Raw genomic sequence first — 7,972 nt, forward strand, 5'->3', positions numbered from 1 at the left:
GCCCTTCACCGTTTTCTGCGATAAACAAACGAAGGCTCTCTGCCCCGCCTGCGTGGACGCCTCGGGAGACTGGCGGGACGCCATCTCCGGCCAGGAGCCTCCGCTGCGTGGGTGGCGGCAACAGGCGACCGCGAGCGGCGGCACTGCCTCTACCCCTCCCACGTCTTATCACAAAGTCATCCTACAAGTCTGCTGCTACTCTGATGCTGTCTACGGCTACTGTATGTGGGGACAATGTAAACTTATTAACTGACAGGACTTAAGGGTGTGGTGTGTTTCTATAAAATCCTTTAAGGCAGGCTGTTCCAACCGAGCTCCAGGGAGCCGGAGCGCTCCGGAGCGCTCACTGCGTCAGCTCGGAGCCCGCGTGGAGGGGGAAAGCGAACTCACTGCCCCCTGGCCGCATTCTGCCGCAACTGACGCAATAATCCGTGTTCAATGACAGCTATGACTAGCCGCGGGAGCCCTGTATCTCTATTGGAGGTACCTTTCTATTCATTGAGAGGGATGGTCGGCCGCAGTGTCTTGTATGTCATAAACTATTTAATTCTGCGAAGAGGTATAACGACATTATACATGTCTTCACGCAGCGCACTACTATCAGGTAGAAGGCGTTGTACGCAGAGAACTGGTAGCCAGTCTTAAGAGCGACATACCAGGAGATGTAAGTTTAAAAAAATTGTTCAAATGGCTCTGAGCACTATGGGAGTTAACATCTGTGGTCATCAGTCCCCTAGAACTTAGAACTACTTAAACCTAACTTACCTAAGGATATCACACAACACCCAGCCATCACGAGGCAGAGAAAATCCCCGACCCCGCCGGGAATCGAACCCGGGAACCCGGGCGTGGGAAGCGAGAACGCTACCGCACGACCACGAGATGCGGGCGTAAGTTTAAAAACGGTTTCGTAATACGGAGGGTATCAAAACATGCAACATAGTTCGTGTTCTGTAATGCGTTTATAATTTTCAGGTGAATGAGAGCGGAGAAAACACTACTGAATCTGCAATTCGAGCAAGCTGCAGGGTCGCTCACATCATTGCGACGAGTGGCAAGCTGTTTTCGGTGGGACCACTCGTGAAATCGTGCATGGTAGCAGTTGCAGAATGTTTGTTTCCAAGGGGAGTGCAGGCAGTTGAAGGGGTTTGCCTGTCGAAGCAAACAATGTCTCGTCGAATCCTTTACATGGCAACGGATTTAGAAACACAGCTCAGGAAAAAGGCGGAGAGCTCTGTTGCATTTTCGCTAGCGCTTGACGAAAGCATGACATATCGGACTGTGCTCAGCTTGCAGTCTTTGTGCGTGGTTTCGACATGGAACTGCAAGTAACTGAAGAACTCTTGGATGTGGTACCGCTCAATTACACCGCAACAGGACGTGACATTTTTGAAGTTGTTTGTGAATCAGTGGACAATATGAATTTGCCATGGGATGAGCTCCATTCTGTAGCGACAGACGGTGCACCACAAATGATCGGGCGTCACCAAGGTTTTGCTTCTCGTTTGAAAAATAAACTCAGGGACGAATTCGGGAAAGACATTTTGACTTCATTGTTTTATTCACCAAGAGGCACTGCGTGCTGAAACTGTAGAGCTAGGTGGCATAATGAAAGATGTCGTGAAGTGTGTGAATTTTGTGCGGCTTCACGGTATGAATCATCGCCAATTCAAAGGATTCCTGGAAGATATGGAAGCGGAGTATGGGGATATACCTTACCACAGTACAGTTCGTTGGCTGAGTCGGGGAAAAGTTCTTGATGTTTTCTTTGCCATTCGTGAGGAAATATTCCTTTTTTCTCGAAATGAAAGGGGAAGAAATGCGTTGTCTGAAAGATATAAAATGGATATCAGACCTGGCGTTCCTAGCTGACATAACTATGCATATGAATAATTTAAATCTGTTATTGCAGGGCAAAGGGCAGCTAATCGTTGACATGCACGACCAGATCAAAGAGTTCATGGAAAAGTTACCTTTATTATAGAGGCAGATGAGTAATGGACATTTAACGTTCTTCAGTCGTCTTGCTTCTTTAGAACTACCTGAAGGTACTACTTTCGGCGATTACCAAGCAAAGTTAAAGCAGCTCACCACGCCGTTTGAAACACGATTCCGAGACCTAACTAGTTTGGAGATGGAATTTAAGGTGTTCTGCACTCCTTTTTCAGTTTCCCCCGATGACTTGTCATCGTCACTTCAATTGGAGATTATTGATTTGCAAAATTCAACTTTGTTGAAAGAAGGTACTACAACACGCTGGATTTGTCACGATGGTATCGTTCATTACAGCAAAAAACATTTCCCAAGCTTCACAACAATGCCACTCAGATCATGTGCATGGTTGGATCTACGTATTGTTGTGAGCAGCTTTTCTCAGCAATGAAAAGAGTAAAAAGTAAGGAACGATCCTTTCTTCAGGATGCAACAATGAAGGCCATCCTCCGCATTAACGCTGCTAGCACTTTGACGCCTGATGTTTCCGATCTTGTAATGAAACGAAAATGTCAAGATACAGAGTCCCAATAAATTTAGTATGCCATTTCTTGTAAAACATTTGTTTCTCATTTAATTCCTGAACATTGTATTTCCTGGTGTAGAATGTCACTACGTCTTAGCAGCTAAGAGTATGAGGTTGTCGATCTTGTAAGACGCAGCTGGCACATCAAAACGCTTGCCTTGCCGCCTGCCTCAGCCAGCTGTGCCACGTGCCGGCCCACTTGAATGGCCACAGCGAGCGACACGGCTCCTTGGAGCAGGGAGCGCTCTGCGGCTCACAATGGAGCCGACGAGGTGGAACAGCCTGCTTTAAGGCTTACACAAAAATGAGAGAAACCACCAACGAACATTTAGATACAAGGCACTTGTTTTTGCAGAGCCATCTCTACCAAACACATGCTGACATTTGTCTTCACAGTATTACAGCTTTTCCACCACATACTCCCTTGAGATAAGTTGCACTTTCCGTTCACAAAGACTTCACTCCTTCGACAGCAGCCATACAAAACAGTACATTTAGTTTCAATGGACACGCCACCGGATAATGGTGATACTCATTAAGAGGTTTCTTCACAAAGAAGACATCATACTCTGTCCTTTTGACATGAACCGATAACGTGTCCTTGTGATAAGAGATGATGGTTAAAAAAATGGTTCAAATGGCTCTGAGCACTATGAGTCTTAACATCGGAGGTTATCAGTCCACTAGAACTTAGAACTACTTAAACCGAACTACCTAAGGACATCACAAACATCCATGCCCGAGGCAGGATTCGAACCTGCCACCGTAGCGGTCACGCGGTTCCAGGCTGAAGCGCTTAGAACCGCTCGGCCACACCGGCCGGCTGATAAGAGATGATGTTACGTCAACATCCATGAAAATAAGTGAACTTGTCAGTCATCATGGCACGACAGAGCCACACCTTGAACCTTGTGCGTTTCATATATGAACAGTGGTAAATATAAACTTCGGGTTTTCGAGCGACACGTGAGAATATCAGGCGACTTTCAGCGTCTCCTTTTGTCTTAAAATACGTAGTAGGCTCGTAAAGTATCGATCCAGAGGTTTATAAGTGAGCTTGAAAATTGGATTTTATGCTGGTTATACCGAACGCTATAAATATACAAATGTTATTAATCCCACGAGGCGGAACTTTTTGGCTACAGCTCTGCCATTATTTGGCGTTCATACGCTGAAGGAAAAATATCAAACACCAAGAAGAAGGTGTGCGACATCAACGACCGCTGGTAGGCGTCTTTGTACATTTGAAAGATGAGCTTTGTTCAAATTTCTTACCGGTCACATAAGAGTGGCGCTAGTGGCACCACGATTAGTATGCAAATATGGTTTGCTACAAATACAGTCTCTAACGGTCGTGTGAAGTTACGTCTGAGCTTGGACGTGGTGCTTTGACGTTATAGTCAACAATGCCTTTAAGGCGACAAACATGCCCTTATCAACACCTCACTAAGTGTGAACGTGGTAGTGTAATAGGGCTACGAGAAGCTGGACTTTCTTTCTGACATATTACAGGAAGACCTGGCAGGAATGTAGCCACCATACATGATTGCTGGCAGCGGTGGTCACGAGAATGTACAGTCGCAAGATGAATGGTCTCCGAACGGCCGCGTTTTCTGATGAAATCTGGTTCTTCTTTTCTGCCATTGATGGCCGTGCGTTGGTTAGGAGGATGCCAGCTGAGGATCTGCAACCAACCCGTATGCGTGATAGTCACACTGTATAAGTAGCCTGTTTGTAGACTGCAGTAATATCACTGACAGCACTGTGCGCCCTCTGTAAGAGACTGTGTAGCTGGTCGGATTCGCAGTTGGAAGTTAATCGCCAGCAGTAATGGAAGTTTTGGTGTGAGTAGTCAGCAGTGATGGAGGTTAGTGGTTAATAATTAGCAGTGTTGGAGGTTTGCAGTATTAGTGGGAGCGGACGGTCTGCACGTGTGTCCGTCATGGAGATTTAATGAGGGTAATGAAATTATTGACGATTATGTAATTTTTCGAACTGGTTGTCACATGATTAAAGTAAAATCTGCTGAGTACATTGTTTGCTCTGCAACAAAATCTTTCCTTTGCTGACCACATGCCTATCAGTTGTTGGAACCTTCAGTACATAGAATTTTTTATTTAGCTGGCTGTTTCGGTGCTTGCTGTATCGCTGTAATTCGTGTCATGAAGAATTTCGGTGAGGTAAATGACTTTATGTATGGGTTAGTGTTGGGATTTCTTCTGATTCAGGGCCATTCTTCTGAGCTAATTTAAAAGCAGTCAGATCGCGTTATCTTTGAATATTGTGGGTAATTAATGAATAGGATGTCTTTCTCAGGGAAAAATTATGTAGGTCAGAAATGAAATGATAAAAAAATAGCAAAGTGACACTTGCATTTAATTTCACTCAGCAGTTTCAGAATTAAATAACGTAGATGTTTCACCTTCTTAGTTATTGCAATTTAAATATATATATATATATATATATATATATATATATATATATATATATATATATATATATATATATATTAAGAAGTTTCACCTGTCCACCCTTAGCCGAGGATACGTCACTGGAATCTTCTGATTCTCTTGCAGTTTGAACAATTAGTGCATGATTTAAAAATTATTGTTTACTGCTAGTGCGTAATTGTGCATAGAGAATTTCTTTCGTAGTTGCAGTTTCTTATTGCTGTACTGCATTGTAGTGAGCAAAGCAGTTGTGGCATGCATGTGGATTTGCACCAAGTATCTCGCAGTCGCTTCTGCAATTAATTAGAACCAAATCTCGCAGATTCCATAGATTCAGGTTTTGTGTCATTACGCTTTTCTCAGTTAAATCAAAATACGAATATTACCGGTGCAAACGCCGGTACACATGCACTGCCGAAAAGCACGAAGGAATGTGGTTCAGTCACTGATGCATTGTTATTACAATTAATTCAAAAAATGGATCAAAATGAGGAACAAACACAGCTACTCTGCCTACTAAATCAGAGAGAAACACAGCAACAGCTTCTAAAGTTAGACGCAATGGAACTAAATCTTAAAAAGTTAGACACAATGGAACAAAATCTTCAAAAGTTACAGTGGAACCAAATCAGGATCGAACACAGCAACAACTTCAAAGGTTAGACACAACGTTTGAACAAAGACGTGAAGATTTAACTGCTGAACTGCTTAAAATCGAATCGAAATGTCAAAAAATTTGTAAAAATGTAAAAACACAAATTTGTGAGCATTTTAAGACTATTTTTTTGCGACATGAAAATGCATTACAGAATCACGAAGCAGCCACAAAAAAATGCAGATCACTGTGCACGAAAATCACGACACCTTGCAGGCTATCTATCTATCTACCGATACTGTCGTCCAACTTGTAAAAGATCAGGAAAACTTGGAGGACACAGTAGATACGATTATGACACAAACTGAGTCTCTGAAACTTGGTTCAGAAAAACACACGGAGGAAATCAGGACATTATCGGAGAAATTAGCCGAATTTTCGGAACAGTTAACAAATTTATCTACGAAGGTAGATGATGATTAGAATGATATAAGATCGGTAGCCTTCACTGACACAGAGGAGTACAAGGAAATCAGGAAATTCAAACAAAATCAGAATCAAATAAATATGCAACACAAAAGAGAAATGCGGGGTGTACAAGATCAGCTGACACGTGTAATACAAGAACTACATATTTCAGAGGATACTCGCGCTCCGAAACGGGAAGAGAGATTTAGAAAAACGCAAGAGTCACAAAGTAATAACACTGGGTATTTCGGAGATTATGAAAGCAATCGGCAGGGTGCACCGAATCTTGACATGGAATCGCCGACGCGACGTAACAATGACCAATTTGCGACTCGCCGAAACGATGATTTTGAGTACAAACTCTTCATCACTACTCGTAAATTTAAAACATCAAAAAATTCCAGTAATGACATACATCCACAAGCTTGGATTCATCAATTTTCTCATTGTTTCCCTCGTAATTGGTCGTTAGAGTACAGATTAGAATTTACGTGTGGCTGTCTAGGAAATAAACCAGCTGTAAGAATGCGATCGGTTATTCGCGACTGTCACAATGAAGGAGATTTTTATCGTGCCTTCCTTTCTGCATATTGGTCTCAAGCTACTCAAGATAGAGCAAAATACAGCATTATAATTATGAAACATTTCGAACTGTCTGAATTTTCCAGCCCTGTAAAATATCTTGAAGATACAGTTTTATTGTGTGTACATTTTTGCTTCTTAGTTGCACGATTACATCAAGGGTATAAGGTTCACGTTCTTTGAACATATAACGCTAATGAGGTTTTATTGCAACATTTTGGTTTACTTGAAAATACATTTTTATTTGAAGTACTTTCTGAAAAATCAGAGATGAGACAGTATTTGGTTTATTTTTCAGCTACACGATTATATTCCGACGCTACTAATGTGTGACACAATTTTCATTATTACTTTTATGCTTTATCTGTTTCATGTCAGCACAGTTTTTCTACATTCTTCTGGAAAGTAAAACATATTTTGGTAATGACTTTTTTGGCATGGCTACAATGAGAAAGCTTTTCTCGTAACACAATTATACGTTATAGTAGAGTACTTTCAAGGTCACTGCAATGAAAGTAATAACTACGACATTTACACGTATAGCAGTTTACTTTTGTATTTGACAAGGTAAGTACATCGATTTTTTGGAGAACTTGGCTTATGGACGACGATAACTACGACACTTGGTACATTTTTACCATTAAGCAATGACAGAAATTATCTTACAGCAAGAAGCACAGTTTAGCGCTACAGGACTCACATTTGACTGATTAATTTTTGTACTTGGAACATTTTTAGAAATATTTTTTAATTACAGTGATACAGAGATGGTTTTCGGTGATACATTTCATTCCGCAGTTTAATCTGTAACATCTAAGGTATATTTACATTATCGCTCATGGGGGTGCTCCTACTTTGTGTACCATGCGGAAGGCAAGTGCAAGGAGCCCTAGCTAATGTGGTATTTGCTTACACAGTTTTATATGTCGGAACCATATTTCTCTAACACAGAATTACACAGGTATCTGGTCATTTAACAGAGAGGAAAGAACGTTTATTTACCACGTCACTGACAGATGTCTAAGTATTTATGCAGTTCGATTACTTGGCACTTATGAAATTGTACTTTTCTGCATTTTGGGACCTATTCATATATACTTTTGGAACCATTGTGATACTGTGAGAGATTTGAGTGATGTATTTTGCATGGGATCATGATTTTTGAAGTATGTTTGATGTAGATGACACCACTGAAACGAGCAGAGAGCATTTTTTAAGGTTTTGCGATTACTGGAGGATGCTACGACGACTTTGAGATTTGATTCATGTGTTATGATGATATTATTACGACGAGATTGGTATTATGATGTTGAGATATGTTTATGATCAATAAGGAGATGCTATATGAGGAATATGATT

The sequence above is a fragment of the Schistocerca cancellata genome, chromosome 8 (genome assembly GCF_023864275.1).
Source record: "Schistocerca cancellata isolate TAMUIC-IGC-003103 chromosome 8, iqSchCanc2.1, whole genome shotgun sequence".
NCBI classification, from domain to species: domain Eukaryota; kingdom Metazoa; phylum Arthropoda; class Insecta; order Orthoptera; family Acrididae; genus Schistocerca; species Schistocerca cancellata.